The sequence below is a fragment of the Elephas maximus genome, chromosome 13 (assembly GCF_024166365.1).
Source record: "Elephas maximus indicus isolate mEleMax1 chromosome 13, mEleMax1 primary haplotype, whole genome shotgun sequence".
Classification (NCBI taxonomy): Eukaryota; Metazoa; Chordata; class Mammalia; order Proboscidea; family Elephantidae; genus Elephas; species Elephas maximus.
Genome location: NC_064831.1, coordinates 65,044,060 through 65,063,544, shown reverse-complemented (window position 1 = coordinate 65,063,544; position 19,485 = coordinate 65,044,060). Strand labels below are relative to the sequence as shown.

The window sequence follows — 19,485 nt, the reverse complement described above, 5'->3', positions numbered from 1 at the left end:
CCAGGACAAGTTGAACCCTGGCCTCGGTCACAGGCTGGGCTCCCCTCCTCCTGCTGTCCTGCCTTGGGTCATTCATTCATTTGTTGAGAGCTTATCACTTGCCAGGCACTGGGAAGCTATGAGTCGGAATCAACTCGACGGCCAACAGATTAGGGGAAACAGCAAACATAGACATGGTCCTTGCCCTCTGCATGCGACAGCCAATAACCTCTATAGAAAGTTCGACAAAAGGGAAGTATGGCTACTATAAAAACATACAAAGCACCTACCAAGGTGATCTAACCTGGTCTAGGGAGTCTGGGAAATTAAATGTAAGTGGAGACCTGAAGAATGAAGAGGAGTTACCCGGGGCAGGACAGACTTCTGAGCAGAAGCAAAAGCACTGCACAGACCCTGATGCAGGAAGGAGCTTAGTGCTTTTAAGTGAGGGAAAGAAGCCAATGTGGTTAACGCAAACTGGAAAGCAGCAGATAAGGCTGGAGAGGTGAAGTGGGCAGGGTGTGGGTCTTGAGACCCCTAAGAGGCAGAGACCGGGAGGTCACTGGATTTGAGGGTGGGGGAGAGGGAGGGAATCAGGAAAATCACCTGCCAACTGAAGCCACTGACTGGATAGGTGATGGGGCTGTTTCCTGAGATGGGAACAGGCATGAGAAGGGGCACAAGGTCCAGGGGAAGACGAAACACTGTGTTGTGAGCGTGCTGAGTATGTGGTGCCTGTGAGACTCCCACACAGGGATGTCTTGCAGACATTTGGATCACACAGGCCAAGAACTCAGCAGGAAGCCTGGGCTAAAACATACATTAAAAGATCACAGGTGAAACAGAACAGCCAGAAGGGAAATAACGAGTGTTCACATGTCGTAAAGGATGTAACCAATGTCACTGAACAAATTGTGTAGAATTGTTGAACAGGAATATAAACTGCAGTGCTAAGCTCTGAAAACACAATAAAATATTATTTAAAAAAAAAGTCATTGGCCAGTTAAGGTCAAGGAAGTAAATGAGCAATCACGTTGGAAGAATGATAACTTCAGTGGCATATAACCAAAAACACAAAATGGTCTACGACCAAGTGCTAAATCAGCGTAACACCGGGCAGAGTTATATCAAGTTTAAAAACAAGCAAAGCTAATGGATGGTGTTAGAAGTCAAGATAGTATATTAACCTTGAGGAGACAGTAAGATGCTGGTAATGGTCTGTTTCCTAATCTGGGTGCTGGTTACACAGATATGTTTGAAACTCTTCGATCGTACAACTACCACTTGTGCATTTTTCTGTGTTGCTGCTGTTGTTAGCTGCCATCAAGTCAACCCCCAACTCATGATGAGCCCATGAGCAACTGAACAAAACCCTTCCCCATCCTGTGCCAACTTCCCTTGATCAGTTGGGGATAAGACCGTTGTGCTTCATAGGGCTTTCACTGGCTGATATTTGAAAGTAGATTGCCAGGCTTTTTTCCTATTCTGTCTTAGTACAGAAGCTCCGCTGAAGTATGTTGAGCATCATGGTATGCAAGTCACCACTGACGATAGGCGGTGGCCACACATGAGGTGTACTGGCTGGAACTGAGCAGGCCTCCTACTTGGAAGGCAAGAATTCTACTACTGAGCCACCAAGGCCCCCCTTTCTGTGTGTTATATATACTTCAATAAAAAGTGTTCTTAAGAAAAAAAAACCCAAGACTATGGCTCCTGGATGCCCTACTGACTCAGAACTGAAGCCACCCGGAAGTCTACCTTTCAGCCAAAGATTAGACAAGCCTATAAGACAAACATTAACACACGTGAGGAATGTGCTTCTTAGTTCAATGGGGTATTGGAGACCTAATGGGTAACACCTGCCCAAAAGCAAATACAAAAAGGCACAAAGGCACAGGAAAACTGGACGAATGGACATGGGGAACCCGGGGTGTAAAGGAAAAGAGGGAAAGTGCTGACACATCGAGGTGATTGCAACCGATGTCACAAAACAATGTGTATAAATTTTTGAATGAGAAACTAATTTGCAACGTAAGCTTTCACCTAAAGCACAATTTAAAAAAGAAAAGCTGCTAGAATTCTAGTCAAATCCCTCTGGATCCAATTAAAAGTTTGGGCAATTATAATCTTTTGTATCCCTATATGATACGGAACCAAATACAGATCTAAAAACCTAATAAAAAAAATAGCACTTCCCAAAAAAGAAAGACAGGCTTGACAGAGATAGGCATAAACAATACCCATAGATAGTTGCATTAATTGTAGCATTGTTTTCAATAACAAGATTGAAAACAATCTCCATGCCCATCAATAGGAGACTGATTAAATAAATGGTACAGTCATAAAATGGACTACTCCGCAGCTATTTTTAAAAATGCTCTGTAGCTCTGAAAAAAAAAAAAGAAGTTATCTATGTGCTGATACGGAAAGATCTTAACGGTACTAAAAGTTAAAAAAAAAAAAAGCGAAGGACAGGAAAACTAGGTGAATAGAAACAGGGAAACCGGGGTGCAGAAGGGGAAGCGTTGACACATTGTGGGGTTGGCAACCAATGTCACAAAGCAATTTGTGTATTAATCATATTAATTGTTTCATGAAAAACGAATTTACTCTGCAAACTTTCACCTAAAGCATAATTAAAAAAAAAAAGCCCCCCCAAAAACAAGATGTAGAACATTCCATATATTATGTTACTTGTTTTTAATACATTTATTTTATCAAAGAACTCATTCAAGTTCACAAGGAAATTGATTAAGCCTGATATTAAACAAAATAAATACAAACACTCAACCTTGTTATGATAAAATAATTCAAAATAAAACAATGCATTGTCCTTATTAGTCTATAAAAATTACCAAAAAATTTGATGAACTAATGCCAGTGAAGGCAGAGTGAAGCAGGTGCTTTTGTAGGTTGCTAACGGTCAAATAAACCAGTAAAACCACTTTGGAAATCAATTTAGCAATATGAATCATGGCAAAAACATTCATTTCCTTTGACCCTGTCATCTCACTTCTAAGAAATAATTCAAAGTATAGAAAGGCTATGTGTAAGATGTTTGCATTATAGTGTTACCTATAGTGTTGATAAACTGAGAGGAACTTTAGATTCAACGGCAGATAATTCAACAAAATAAATTAAATCTACTGGATGAAATATTACGTAGTCGTTAAAAATGGCAGTTACACTAGAGAGTGATTATAAAACAATTAAATACTTTAATTTTTCAAAAGAAAATATTACAATTATATGAAGTAGCTGAATTCTTCAATATAGTTCAACATTTAGTGACAAGTTCTACCACACTGCCTAAGAAAAGGTTGAAGGTAAAAGTCTAAAAACCTAATAAAAGTATTTATAAAGCTGGGATATATTTTGCTTAATTATAGCTAAATGCCTTTTAAAAAGAAGAAAATGCTGTACTTATATTAAAATAGCCTGGTTTTTTAAATAATATTTTATTGCATTTTAGCTGAAAGTTTACACAGCAAATCAGGTTTCCATTTAACAATTTTTATACAAATTATTCCATGCCATTGGTTACAATGTTTACAATGTGCCAGCATTCTTATTATGTCCATTCTGTTTGTTCTGTTGCCACTTATCTAGCTTCCTTCTCCCCTCCTTGCCTTCTCATCTTTACTTTTTGGTAAATGTTGACCGTTTGGTCTCATATAGCTAATTGTTTAAGGGAACACATTACTCACAAGTGATATTGTTTATTTTATAAGCCAATCTATCGTTTGGCTGAAAGGTGACCTGCAGAAATAGCTTCAAATCCAAGTTCAAAGGTTATCTTAGGGTGATAGTCTTGCAGATTGCTCTACTTTCTATCTGTCTAGCAAGTCTGGCCTTTTTTAGGAATTTCAGTTTTGGAAACCCTGATGGCACAGTGGTTAAGTGCTATGGCTGCTAACCAAAAGGTCGGCAGTTTGAATCCGCCAGGTGCTCCTTGGAAACTCTATGCGGCAGTTCTACTCTGTCCTACAGGGTCGCTATGAGTTAGAATCAACTCGACGGCACTGGGTTTGGTTTTGGGGTTTTTTTTTTTAACTTTGTTCTACATTTTTCTCCCATTCTATCCGAGACCTTCCTTGTGTCCCTGGTCAGAACAGTCAGTAGTGGTAGCAGGGCACCATCTAGTTCTTCTGGTCTCAGGTTAGAGGAGACTGTGGTTTGTATGAGCTATTAGTCCCAGGGACTCGTTTCTTCTTTGAGCCTTTGATTTCCTTCATTCTATTTTGCTCCATACAAGCAGAGACCAGTAGTTGTATCTTAGATGGCCATTCTCAGGCTTTTAAGACCCCGGACGCTATTCACCAATCTAGGATATGAAACATTATCTTCGTGAACTGTTACGCCAATTGCCTAAGCTGTCCCCGGAGACTATGGTCCTAAGCCTTCTAACCCAGTAAACCAATCCCATGAGTTGTTTGGTTATGTCTAGGAAGCCTCTGTAACTGTGCCACCTGTGTGGTTATTTACGTTGGGGTATATATGCAGCACACACAAACGTGTATATACAGATACAACTAGATATGCACATGCATTTACTCACCTGTATCTTTCTATACTCATATATGCATCCATACCTACCCATGTAACCACAAACATATTTTTGGGATGTTTCTACTGTTGCTGTAAAATTGGGTATGTTATAGCATTTACTAAAATTGTCCCTTTTTCTTGTGTATTTCTTAGTGTCTTTATTTACCTTGGTCACGTTGTGCGGACTTCACCCATATTTGGTCTTGTCCTTCTCATTACCAAAAGTATCAAGTGTCTACTATCCAGAAAGTGATTCCCTCTCCCTCTCCCTCCCATCCCTGGTAACCATCAAAGAACTTTGTTTTCTGTGTGTATATCCATTCTTGATTTTTTATAATAGTGGGACCATATATTCATCTTTTTGTGATTGAATTATTTCATTCAGCATAATGTCCTCCAGATTCATCCATGTTAAAAGATGTTTCTCAGATTCTTTATTATTCTTTACAGTTCCATAGTATTCCATTGTATGTATGTACCACAGTTTGTTAATCCATTCATCTGCTGATGGGCACTTAGGTTGTTTCCATCTTTTTGCTATTGTGAATAATGCAACAACGAACATAAGTGTGCACATGTCTATTTGTGTCACTGCTCTAATATCTCTAGGATATACACCTAGGTGTGGGATTGTTGATCATAAGGTATTTCTATTTCTTGCTTTTTGAGGAGGTGCCATATTCTTTTCCATAGTGGCTGTACTATTTTACAAAAAAAAAAATTTTTTTACAATCCCACCAGAAATGTAAAAGAGTTCCAGCCCCCCATGACCTCACCAGCATTTGATGTTTTCTGTTTTTCTGGTCACTGCCATTTTTGCAGGCATAAGATGTTATCTCACTGTAGTTTTGATTTGCATCTGTCTAATGGCTAAAACCCTGGTGGCGTAGTGGTTAAGTGCTATGGCTGCTAACCAAAGGGTCGGCAGTTCGAATCTACCAGGTGCTCCTTGGAACCTCTATGGCGTAGTTCTACTCTGTCCTATAGGGTCGCTATGAGTTGGAATCGACTCAACAGCACTGGGGTTTTTTGGAAATGGCTAATGATCATAAGCATCTTTTCATGTATTTGTTGGCTGCCTGAATGTCCTCTTTGGTGAAGTGTCTATTCATGTCCTTTGCCCATTTTTTTACTAGATTATCTGTCTTTTTGTTGGAGAGTTGTTGAAGTTTTCTGTATATTTTAGAGATTAGACCCTTATCAGATGTGTTGTTACCAAAGATTTTTTCCCAGTCTGTAGGTTCTCTTTTACTCTCTTGGTAAAGTCTTTTGATGACCACAAGTATTTAATTGTTAGGAAGTCTCAGTCATCTAATTTATCTTCAGTTGTTCATGCATTTTTAGTTTTGTTTGATAGGCCATTTATGCCGAAAATTAGGTCCCCTACTTTTAAGCCTATGTTATCTTCCAGGAACTTTATAGTTTTAGCTTTAACATTTAGGTCTTTGATTCCTTTTGAGTTAGTTTCTGTGTATCGTGTGAGGTTCCTCCTGTTACATTTTTTTTGCATATGGCTATCCAATTTTGCCAGCACCATTTGTCAGAGAGACTGCTTCTTCCCCAATGAATGGACTTTGACCCTTTGCCAAAGATCAGCTGCCCATACATGGATGGATTTACTTCTGGGTTCTCAATTCTATCCCATTGATCTATGTGTCTGTCATTGAACCCAGGCTATTTTGATTACTATGGCTGTATAGTAAGTTTTGAGATCAGGAAGTGTAAGGCTTCCTACTTTGTTCTTCTTGAATATTGCTTTAGCTATTTGGGGACTTCTTCCCTTCCATATAAAGTTGGAAGTTAGATTTTCCATTTCATTAAAGAATGTTGTTGAGATTTGGATTGGGATCACATTATATCTATACATTGCTTTTGGTAGTATTGACATTTTCACAATATTAAGTCTTCCAATTCACAAGTATGGAATATTTTTCCATTTATGTAGATCTCTTTTAGTTGCTTGCAGTAGTGTTTTATAGTTTTCTTTGTATAAGTCTTTTATATCCCTAGGTGTTTTATCTTTTTGGAGGCTATTATAAACAGTATTGTTTTCTTGATTTCCTTTTCAGGATCCTCCTTGTTAGTGTAGAGGAACCCAACTGATTTTTGCGTGTTGATCTCGTACCCTGCCACTCTGCTGAATCCTTCTATTAGTTCCAGTAATTTTCTTGTTGAGTCTCTGGGATTTTCTATGTATAGGATCAAGTCATCTGTGAATAGAGATAGTTTTGCCTCCTCTTTTCCTATTTGGATTCCCTTTATTTCCCTTTCTAGCCTCATTGCTCTAGCTAGGACTTCCAGTACAACATTAAATAAGAGTAGTGATAAAGGGCATACTTGTCTTGTTTCCCATTCTCAGAAGGAATTGTCTCAATCCTTCTCTGTTGAGAATATTATGCTACTCTTTATATTTAAGAAAAAAGGATGGGAGAAAACAGAATAAAAATATATTTTCCTTTTTGACCCAACAATCCTACTTTTTTATTTACCCAAAATAGAAAGCAAGAAATACATATTATTCAACACGACACTATCTTGCAATAGTGACTATTTGAAAAAACTATGGTATACAATACAACAAAGTACTACACAGATATAAAAAAGAATGAGGAAGATATCTATGAACCGCTATGGAATAATTTCCAGGATATATTGTTAAGTGAAAAAAACAAAGTACAAAGATTATAGTATTCTTACCTTTTATGTAAGAAAGGGAAAATAAGACTATGCATATGAAACTACTTATTTTTACAAAAAGAAACACAGGAAGGATAAAACCAGAAGCATGATTACCTCCAGGGAATGGATGAGAATAGGATGGAAGGGCTAGGATGAATAGTGAGACTTCTCTGGGTATAGCCTTTTATATACTTTTGTACATATAATGTTTTACACATTCAAAAAACTTAAGCCAGAAAGAAAAGCAAACCCTAAAGTTGAAACAAACAAGAACAAATGAAGATAACAGTGCATTATATTGATAACTCAACCACACAGAAAAAAAAAAAAAAAAAAGAATTAGCCCAAGTAACTTTCGATCACAGTACTCTGTTCTCTTAAAAGGTTATATCTCAAGGACAAAAATAACTGGAAAGAAACCTTGAATTTTAGCAGGCTTACAGCTGGTGGGGATACTGGTGTGGTGATTCTAAAACTTTGTTGTATGTACTGTAGGAAAGAGCAAATGAGTAATGTGTTGATGTTGTTGGGAACCTCGGTTCTTACTGTTAAGAGTAGGGAAAATATGGCATGTGAGAAGGTGAGAAAGAGCCTTGTGATGTTGGGTTTAAATTGGAGGTTATCAGTATGAACTGATATGATTTGACAAATACAAATGGCCGGTTCTAACCTAGGGCAAGAGAACGCAAAGTTAGCCTGAAACATCTTTTGGTGCCAGAAACAAGCAAGTACTCAAGGACTCAAAGACTCAAAGGGGGACATGTCAAAAGGCCATGGGAACCAGTGTGAAGGAACAAATTTGAGACAATTAGAGTATCAAAAATAATAATCATGGTAATGGATTACAACCCATTGAATTTTTTTAAACTGATAAGCTCATAGTGATACTATTATTACTTTTAAAAAAGAGGGAGGAAAGAAGGAAAATCTCTTCTTTGCAGAAGAATGCTAGTTATAAATAGAGAAATGATAGAAAATCTTCTAATTTTGCAATTACTGACTGTTATGGATTGAATCATATCTCCCAAAAAATAGTCCTGATTGTTGGTCCCTGTGAACATGATCATGTTTGGAAATAGGATCTTTAAAGATATTATTAGTTAACATAAGGTCATATTGGATATACAGATACCAGCATGAGTGGTATCCTTATAAAAGAGAAGAGACACACAGAAGGAAGAATACCATGTGACAACTGAGTCAGAGAATATGGCAGCTGCAAGCCAAGAAATGCCTGGGGCTACAAGAGCTGGGAAAGGCAAGAAAGGATCTTCCCCTAGAGTTCAGAAATAGCGTGACCCAGCCAACACCCTGAATTTGAACTTCTAGCTTTCCAAACTGTGAGACAATAAATTTCTGTTGTTTTAAGCCATACACTTTGTGATATTTTGCTATGGCAGTCTTGGGAAACTAATGTACTGATATAATTGCTGATTCAGGCAAGGACCATGGGAAAAAAAAAAAGAAAACCCATTGCCATCTAGTCGATTCTGACTCATCATTGTGACCTCATAGGGTTTCCAAGGCTGTAAATCTCTACAGAAGCAGACTGCCACATCTTTCTCCCGCGGAGCCGCTAGTAGTTTCAAACCACCAACCTTGCAGTTAGTAGTCAATCATTTTAACCACTGGACCACCAGGGCTCCTAAAACCACTGAGTGAAAGATTGTTGGGGAAAGGGAGAGTTAGAAAGTCTTAAAGTACCAGCCCAAAGATGATTTAGTAATTGCAAAGGGGAAAAGGCGCTCTTATGGTAGAGAAATCTGGCAGATGCCAACTTAACCAAGCAAACTTAATGTTATGGATTAAATTATGTCTCCCCAAAATATGTGTTGGAATCTTAATCCTTATACCTGTGAATGTGATCCTGTTTGGAAATAGAGTTTTCTCTGTTATGTTAACTAGATCATACCCTAGTAGGCTGGGTTCTAAATCTAATCACATCAGATTTATAAAAACAGCAGATTAGACACAAAGATAGGAATACACAGGGAGGCGGGGTGAGGACGCCATGTGAGGATCCTCTACAAGCCAAGGGATCAAGGAACGCCCAGGACTACCTACAAGAAAGGAATTGGCATGACCAAGACCTTGATTTGAACTTTTGGTCTCCAGAACTGTGAGAAAACAAATTTCTGTTCTTTAAAGCCACCCCACTGTGGTATTTGTTACAGCCGTACTAGAAAACGAAGACACTTAACTTCATCAATAATGGGATAGACTGATATTATGGCCTCCCGACGTGACACACCAAGAAGGGTACAACATCACTGTGTAACATTCCTGCCAAAGAATGTTTAACCTGATTCTCGTAATGAGAAACAATCAAACAAATCCAAACTGTGAGGTGCTCTAAAAACAAAACTGGCCTGCAATATAAAAAATGCCAACATTCTAAAAGTCAAAAGACAGGGGACTTCTCTAAAGAAGACTAAAGACATATGACAATGAAAATGAATGTCTAAACCTTGATTGGATCCTGGTTCAGGAGGAAAAAAAAGCTATAAAGGACAGCACTGGGGTAATTGGGGAAACCTGAGTGGACTCTAAACTAGGTAATATTGTGTCAGTGCTACATTTCTTGGGTCTGATAATGGCATTGACGTCATGTAGGAAAATGTCCTTGTTCTTAGGAATGAATATGTCCTTAAGTATTTAGGGGTAAAGAGTCACTATGTCTGAAACTTATTCCAAATGATCCAGAAAAAAAGAAATGATGAATGCATACATAAAGATATAAACAAAGCAAATGTGACAAAATGTTAAAAATTGGTGAATCTCAGCGAAAACAGTATTCACTGTATTACTCTTTCAACTTTAGTGTAGGTATGAAATTTTCAAAACAAAAAGTCCTAGAAAATATGAATCGTGTCAGTGATGAATTATAATACACTGTGTGAAAAGAATGCACAAGTTTACAATGATACACAAAAGAAAGGGAGGGAAAGAAAGTTCTAAGCATTGTAGAAGAAATGACAGACTTTTTTAGAATTACCATTTTGAATCCCTACATAAGAATTGATATAGGCAAGGATCATCGATGGCTGCTAAAATCATTGGGTAAAAGGTTGTTGGGGAGAGGACAGTCACAGAGTCTGAGTGTCACCCCATTATTTTTACTAATCACAACAGAGAAAAAATACTTCTATAATGAGAGGATCTGGGAGACCAACTGATCAAACTTAACATTTCTGATAATGGGACAAAAAGACATTATGTGCCTCCTAAAGTGATGCACAGGAGTCCCTGGATGGCATAAATAGTTAAGCACTTGGCTACTAACAGAAACGCTGGTGGTTTGAATCCACCCATAGGTGCCTCAGAAGAAAGGTGTAGCAATCTACTTCCAAAAGGTCACAGCCATTGAAAACCCTATGGAACACAGTTCTATTCTGCAACCCATGGGGTCACCATTGACTTAGAATTGACCACAGCAACTGGTCTGGTTTGGTTTTAATGTGATACACGCAGGACACAAGATCATCTATACAGTATTGTTGCCAAAAGTGTTTAATCTGAAAATAATTATGACAAAACAACCTGACAAACTCAGACTATGGAACATTCTATAAGACAAATGTCAATGTCATGAAAGACAAAAATAGGTAAAGAAACAGATTTAAATTAAAAGAGATTAATGAGACATGAACCGAATGCAATGGGTGATCCCTTAGTGAATCCTGGATCTTAAAATCACATCTGTGAAGGAGATTTTTAGGAAAAATGGAGAAATTTGAATATAGACTGCAGAATAGATAACATCGTGGTACAATGAATCACTTTTACATGGCCTTTCTAGCCCTGGTCTTGTAACTTCCATGAAATGATTGGGTGGAACTACGCAAATAAAGTGCATGGAACCCTTGCAGGGATCGGACAGTCTGCTAATGTAAATTAGGAACATGGAACCCCTGTTAGGTGTTGGTCAGTTTTGGCACCCCACTAGGCTTAAAAAGAGTCAATCCCAGCGAGCCTCACTACCACCAAGAAGAAGAGCCAGGAGCAGCTTATGTCCTTTGGACCTGCTGTCCCTGTGCTGAGAACCTCCTAGACCCAGAAGACAGACAGAGCTGTAATGCTAAAGACAGCACCAGATGGCAAGAAGTGGTGACAAACGTATCAGAGTCCAGTGGCAGAGAAATGGCAGCAGAAGAACCAGGAGACTGGCACAAGACAGCACAGTGGGCTTTCTAGCCCACAGAGTGAGGCAGATACCGTGTGCTTGATGACCCATGGAGCAAGAAAGCTGAGTGCCTTCCAGCAGAAGGCTTGCTGGTGGAGTGGGGTACCTCTGGGCATTTATCAGCAGAGCTAAAGAGTTCTAACATTTGCCCAACAGGGCAGAGGCCAAGTTCATGCAGAGCCCAGAGGCACAGGCTTACCTGCAGGCACGGCTGAGAAGAAGCTGTCCTGATCAAAGAAGTGTATCCTCAGTTGTTACTGTTACCTGCAAGTTGATCTTGATCTTGAATTGTAACCTATTACTTCCCTAATAAATCCCATAATTGTGAGTATGGTCTGTGAGTTCTGTGTGGTCATTGCAATGAATTATCGAACTCAACAGAAAAGTAGAGAGTGCCATGAGAGGGATGGCTGGTTTCGGAATTGGTAAAAAGGCTGGAGAGTGGAGGTATGTCTGACCTCCACTCCAAAGGAATCAGCTTTGGGCTGATGCTGATCTTGATTCTCCTTCCCACCCCCTTGAAGTGAGATTAGGTCTGACATCACCATTTTACACATCATTGTTCAAGGTTAAATTTTGTGGGTATTGTGGTTTTGTTCTGAGGAGATATATAAGCAAATAATACAAAATGTTTAACAACTGGTGAAACTAGGTGAAGAGTATACAGGTGTTCTTTAAACTTCTTATGGCATCGAAAATTTTTTAAATAAGAAGTTGGGGAAATATATATATAAATATAATTTGTATTTGCTAATATATGCACAAAGAATCACTAGTAGAATATGAAGGAAAAAAAAAATTGTGGCTCCCTGGGAGGACCAAGGAACTGAATGGATATGGAGCAGGTGGGAGGGAGAATTTTTACTATATATCTTTATAACATTTTCATCTAATCTAAGACACATCAATTTTAAGATAGATCATTATTTTATCTACCCAAAGAACACCACCAAATTACAATCATAAAATCCCCAAAATTTTAAGACACAGACATTAAAATGTTTTCAGAAATATCAAAATGTTTATCTTAGAATTGATGAAATTTGGGACTTTTTTTGAATTTTGAATCTCATAAATGTGTAACCTGTTCAAAAAATGAAAAAGAAAAGTCAAGTAGAAGAACATGAGTTGACAAAGAATAAGAGGGAAGAGCCAATGAGGCAGAAGGAAAACCAGCAGGTGAGGGCGGAGTCTCTGAAGCCAAGAGTAGAGACTGTTTCAAGGACAGAGTGGACAAATATAACAAAGCCACTGAGAGGACCAGCATGAAAAAGACTGGCCTGAGAAGTGTTTATTACACTCAGCAACAGCAAGTCATCTGTGATCCCAGCAGGAGCTGTTTTGGTTGGGGGGGGGGCAATGGGGGTAACACACAAATTAGATCAAGCTAAACAGGTAAGCTCAGAGGAGGAGGTGTAAACAGCTTTTTGAAGAAGTCTTGCTAGGAAGAAAACAGAGATAGGGTGCTACCTGAGTGGGATATGGGATCCAGAGAGGGCTGGGGTTGAGGGTTGTTTAATAAATAAGCTGGAGATATGAAGGCTCTAGATAAAAGTTGCAATCGCAGTCGAGACAGAGGTTTACTGCAAGAGAAAGGCCTTGGACAAGGCTCTGTCATAACAGGTGAGAAGGAAAACAGGATGGAAGCAGATGTAGGCAGGTTTGAGGCCTTGGAAGGGACGCTGCGGGAGTTCCCGTATATAGGCTTCAATTTTCTCTGCAATACAGGAAACAAGTTGAGTGTTGAGAGGGAGGAGGAAAGAGTAGAGGATCCGGCCAAGTCAGTGGGCAATGACAATACAGCCTGAGAAGCACTCTAGGAGAGCAGGTACAGAAAGTTGTGGGAACACAGAAGGATACCACCCGGGTCTGTACCGGAGGACCCAGGGAGGGCTTCATGGAAGAGGTAATTTTGGAGCTGAGTCCTAAAGGATAAATAGGAGCTGTCCAGGGAAAGAGGGAGTCAGGGAAACATATGTGAAGTTCAGAAGAGGAACAGTATGGCACACTGAAAGAACAGAAAGAGGTGGAATGAGGGTTAAGCTCAAATATGTATAAAAATAATATCTGTAATTTTTTTTAATTCAAAGTGCATAATGTAGAAAGTGAAAGTCCTTCCAAAATCCACCTCAGAAGCCACCCCTTTAACAGAGAGAGAGAGGCAAATATAGGATTGAAAGGCGGGAAGCAGCTGGGTCATCCTGCCCTTCAAGGCTGTGGGCACAATTTGGGCTCTCTCCTCAGAGTAACAGAAGCCATTGAAGGATTCTATTCTTCTTCTTTTAAAAAATATAGCCTCTACTAAATGCCACTGAATTGTACAATTTAAATGGTTAAAATGGTAAATTTTTAGAAACAATCTAAATGTCCATCATTAAATGAATGGATAAACAAAATGTGGTACATACATACCATGGAATAGTATGTAGCCATAAAGAGAAATGAACTGAATACATGCTACAACATGGATAAACCTTGAAAATATTGTGCTGAGTGAAATAAGTCAGTCACAAAAGGACAAATATTATATGATCCCACTTATATAAAATAGCTAGCATACGCAAATACATACAGACCAAAGTTTACTAGTGGTTACAGAGATGGGAGGGAGGGGGAAGATGGCAGGGAAGTCATTAAAAAAGAAAAAAAAAGGCAATTTTATGTTTTGTTCATTTTACCACAATAATATATACATATGGAGTCCTAGTGGCACAGCGGTTAAAGCGCCTGATTGCTAACCGAAAGGTCAGCAGTTTGAAATCACCAGAGGCTCCAGTGGAGAACAATGTGGCAGTCTGCTTCTGTAGAGATTTACTGCCTTGGAAACTGCATGGGGTCGCTATGAGTCAGAACTGACCTCATGGTTTATATATATACATATGTACACACACACATATATACATATATGTATAGCCTCAATTTTTTCATAACATAAATGTCGCTTTTTACCTATGCATAAAAATAATGTCTGCAATTTTTTTTTTTTTTTAATTAAAACTGCATAGTGTAGAAAGTAAAAGTCCTTCCAAAATCCACCTTCTCAGAAGCCACCCTTGTAACAGTTTGGCATTTAGGGTTTTTTGTGGGGAGGCTGGAGAGCATTTGTTTTTTTGGTGTATATGAAAGTGCATACAACAAAAATGAGATCATTCTATGTGTGCTCTTTTGTAACTTATTTTTTTCCACAGAACAATATCTCATGAAAATTTTTCATGTCAGTGAATACAGATCTATCTCAATCTTTCTAATGACTGGTCAACTGTGTCAACAATCTCAGTGGCCATCAATGAAGCAGTCAGGTGTGACCCAGGCTGGTTCAGCAATGAGGAGACCACACATTCAGGGGAATGGTGGGGTAGAGGCCAGGCTGCCAAAAAATGAGGAAGAGGAAGAAGAGACAAACCTAATAGACTAGTCTTTCAAGAAGCTTGGCTGAAATTTAATACACACACAGAGAATATCAGTGATAACACTGAAATACTATATGCCAAAAGATTAACGGTAGTCATCTTCTCTTGACAGTGAGATTATAAATTATTTGTTTTCTTTTTATCTTTATATTCTAAAATTTCTCTAATGGACAAATACCACCTTTGTAATAAGACAAAGTCATAGGTTTAAAATGGCAGCAGCTAGAGGAGGACATAGGGTTAGAAAGATTTTTCCAGGTTAGGAGATTTGAGCATATTTATATACTAGGAAGAAGGTATTAAGGAAAACAAGGACAGGCTGAAGATACAGTAGATGAGGAAATAACCAATGGTCAAGGGTACCTCAGGGGACAGGAAGGGCTGGCATTCATAGCACTGAGTGGGGGGGTATTAGACTAGGAAAACTCCTCCTACTGGAATGTGAGAAAAGTGGGGAAATATGGGTGTAACCCACTTTCCCATACACATACACCAACTACCCTCTAAGGGGGTAAAAGGCTTTGGGAGGGTGGTCCAGTTCGGAATACCCCTGTTTATGGAATGAAATGGGGAGCTGGGTGGGAACACAGGGAAGGGTTTCTAGAAGTGATGGAGGTTAGAGACCAGCATGGAAGCAGAAGTCTGCCTTGGTATGTGATGGTCTCCCAAAGCTCTGCACACTCCAAGTGTAGAATTCAGAGCTGGGGGTCTGCTGCTGATGTAGGACACATAGGCCAAGTGACAAGGTAGCTGAGAGTACAGGCCAGAGAATAGTTAAAATCCTAGATCATGGGGTCCAAGAAGGACTGGGAAGGGGTGGCAATCCATGGAATAGAAAAAACGGAAGTGTCAGAGAACCAGAGGTCTCCCAGAGGAAAAGTATAAGTTAACTGTGATCGGAAAAGGGTCCTGGAGTTTACAATTTCGGAGGTGGCCACATGACAATGATGACCAGATGCAGGTGAGGCTGGTAGAAAGGGTGACTGAAGGAGGCACTGCCTCCCATGAGACAACGGGACCTAAAGAGGGAGACTATGGCCCAGCACAAAAGTTCTCCAGGAAAACAAGACAGGAGGGAGGGGAGTAATAACAGGAGTGCAGGAAGCTCAAAGGAGGGGGTTCCTTCCTAACCCTGGCTCCATCTTGACCCCTGCCCCTGGTCCCGCAGTTTCTGAAAGATGTGCCCATGGTTACAGAGAAGTCAGTGTAGCAAAGTATGGATGACTCATTGCAGGAGAAGCCAGAGCTCAGAGCCAAGGCTTCAAGCCAGTTTGTTCTGGTTCCAACCCCTGCTGAGAATTTTCATATCTAACAAGTTCCTGGGTGATGCTAATGCAGCTGGGTATGGACCAGTTCTGAGAACCCCCAGTAGAGCAGTGGTTCTCAAAATTTATTATATATAAAAATCACCTGAGGACCTTGTTAAAAATGTAGATTCTGATTCAGTATGTCTATGGGAGAAATACGAATTCTCAGAAGGGGTTTAAACCAGACTGAAGCCCTAGTATAAAGAATAGGGCTTGGGAGGTCCACAAGAGGCTGGGGACACGGTGATGGAAGGCCCCAGGCTCTTCTCTTATTTCAGGGCTAGGCTTTGTACTTCAGCATATGTGTTATATATCTGTATGTACGTGCATGTGTGCCTGTGTGAGTATGTGTGTGTGCACCTCAGGGAGGCAGCAATCACTGAGGAGAAGTAGCAGTTTGCTCCTCAATCAAGTCTTTCATAAGGTGAGGGGAGTCAGGGGCTACATCTGCCCCCAGAGGTGCAGACTTAAGGAAAACCAAACCAAATCCGTTGCCACTGAGTTGATTCCAACTCATAGACTTAAGGAAACACCTCCTTATTTATCAATAAGATAATAAACACCACCTGAATTTTGTTCAAGAAACTCAGACTGTAATTTATTCTATTTCTTGTGAAGCTAGGAGGACAGAAACTCCCATAATGGGGAAGAGAGGTTCACGGCAGAGAGAAGAAAGCCAAGATCACGCCAGAGACATGGGGCCAGTTCCAGGGCTCCCTGCTCACCAAGTCCTCCCTCCTCCAACCAGGAGCCCATCACCCTTAGCATAGAAATGGACATTTTCTTCCCGCCTACCCAGAGCCTATCTGCTAAGACGGAAGTTTCCCCCTCCTGGTCTACCTCTGGTTCCCTCATCCCACCCACTGCCCATATCCCCATCCCTGAAGTCCCAGAACTATGAATCATCCTCAGAAAATGGCAGTCTCCTGGCCATATCATCACTGTCTTACTGATGACTCTTCAGTAGCCCCCTACAGATCCTGTGCCTGGCATTCAGCTATAAACCACCCACCCCACCACCCTTTGTTTCTCTGCCACAGGCTGACCTTTTTCTTACACAATCCAGCTTCAGGCAGGTCATATCTAGCTACACTTTCTGCTTCAGGTGCCCCCAAACCGGCGGCCCTTTCAGCTCCTCTAAGGCCCATCATTTCCTCACATCCCACCTCTTCTGGAAAGCCTTTCCGGACATCACTGCTCTACAGCCCACTGCTTAAATACCGAGCCAGTGATTGGGTACTACGTGTTCACTCATTCTCATCCAATCTCTTCCTCACCCCCTCACTGCTGGTGGACTCAACACAGGGCCGGACTCAGAGCTCAGTCAATCCATATTGTTGACAAAGATTTGGACACACTCCCTAAGTGTGGGAGTGGGGCAACTGATGCCCTCCCCCTATCAGGCTAAGCCCAGGGCATGCTTTTATCCAGTTGCACCACACTTCTTCAGGAAACCTTCAGAGACTCCAGCTTGGCAGCAGGGAAGGAAGTGCAGCCTGTAGGGGAAATGCTGTGGGGGGAGGGGGGAGCAGGGAGAGTGAAGCAGGGGGAGGGGGGAGGAAAGGGAAAGGAAGAGGGAGAAGATCTGGAAGGGAAGCTCTAAATTAGAACAAGCAGCTTCCTCAAGGGAGGTCAGTACTTAGACCTATTATTTCATCCCTAGAGGAAGGTGCTGGCAAGGACACCCAGAGAGGGGAAGCAACTTGTTCAGAGGTGCCCAGGTAGCCAGAGAAAGGTTAAAGAAAGAGCCACAGATCCCAAGGCCTCAATCCAGAACACCCCTTCTAGGGCCTCACTAACTCTCCATGGGGTTTGCTAGACCTAAGACCCTCTTTCTGTAACCCATTCACAGAGAGAGCGCTTTTCTCAACTCTGAAGGCTTTACCCTCAGGATCATCTGCCCCAATGGCTAGCCCTAAACTAGCAAGACCTGTGTAGCTCCAGACAAAACTTCTCTCTGCCAATCATGCCCCTGCAAAAACCATCTCCTGCTTTCAGGGCACTGCACTGTGGAAGCAGAACGGGTAGGGCACAAGTTGCAAAATTCTCCATACTTCCCCATACCTGATACCTCGGCACAGTCACAGGCTAGGCTCACAGACCTGGCTCTTCCAAAGCAGTGCTTCATTCCCACCTTTATACCTTTCCCCTTATCATTACCCTGGAATGTCCTCTCTTGCCTCTTCTCTCATCCAAGTCTCATCTTCCTCCAGAAAGTCTCCTCTTTGGCTCTTGCCTCCCTTTATTCCTGTGTCCGTGGGCAAGTCGGCCTGGCCCTCGCGGATCTCCCCATCCAAAAGCTGGGGTATTACCGGTTTGAACCGCCTGAGATGGCAAGTACTCAACTCGAGTCTCTTCTCGGTTCCCCCAACCCCCAAACCAGAACTTCCTAGAGGCAGGGACAGGCGTCGGTTCCCAAACATCTCACCCCCATCCTCAAGACTGGCTCCTGCCAGCGCTAGAATGAGCTACATCCGGCGCCTCCAACTCACCACCCCGAAGCCCTGGTGGAGGCCAGGCTCAAGGCCAGTGTACCCATCCCCCCGCAACGCTGAGGTGGCTCAGACTCGGCGTCCAAAGGTCGTTCACTCCGGCGGGGGCGGGGGGGGGGGTGAGGATACAACCTGGGTCCACCTGCAGGCGTTTCTTGTGCGGAAGGGCCCAAAGAGGGTCACAGTTCCCCCCACCCCCATTCGCCCCCATTCCCAGCCGCGTGCGCCATCCCCAGGAGGAGGAGGCCAGTTTCCAGAGAACACCAGGTGGGGCTGGGAGGGATGGAGGGCCCGAGGCCCAGGCTCCAGAATCCAGAGGTCTGACGTCACCCAAGACCCCGGTTCCCTCTGAGGGATCTAGGGGTGAGAGAGTCTGGGGGCGCCGCAGGTGATCTTTCCCGGCCCCAGACAGGAAAGGTCACCCCGACTTCCCACCTCTCCAGCAGCGGAGCTTGCCCCCTGCATCCAAAGGTGGAGCGTAGTGGGTACAAGGCTGGAGCCAGCGATCCCTCTCGCCCCGCGCCCAGCTTACCTGCAAAACCCTCCTCCGGATTCCCAGGCCCGGGACTCACCCGCCGCGGCCGCTCGGCTGCCAAAAGGCCGCGGCACTGCGCTACCAGGCGGTGCACCGAACGATGCGGCGCGGAGCCGGCCGCGAGCCGCTCGGGGCTGGGGCCGGAGAGCGCGCGCGCGCCTCCGGCGGCCTCCTCGCGCACCCGCGCCGCCGCGGCCTGCCGCAGACGCTCTCGCGATACTCCTGCTGCAGCCATAGGGCCGCTCCTCTGGAGCTCGCGAGAAGGCCCCGCCGCCCCTACCTATCCCGGGAGCTGTCCGAAGTGCTAGTTCCCGGCCAGCGGCGGGATCAGGTGATCGGCAAGCACAACCTG

At 42.1% G+C, this 19,485-nt stretch overlaps 1 protein-coding gene across 1 annotated transcript in view; it reads right to left on the bottom strand.

Moving 5' to 3' along the window:
- Positions 1 to 19,272, bottom strand: part of SCAMP5 (secretory carrier membrane protein 5) — a 28,948-nt gene extending 9,676 nt beyond the window's left edge. The window contains exon 1 of the mRNA XM_049852626.1: positions 19,131 to 19,272. The gene's annotated coding sequence lies outside the window, so the exon portion shown is untranslated. The remainder of the gene's footprint in view (positions 1 to 19,130) is intronic.
- Positions 19,273 to 19,485: the final 213 nt, after the last annotated feature.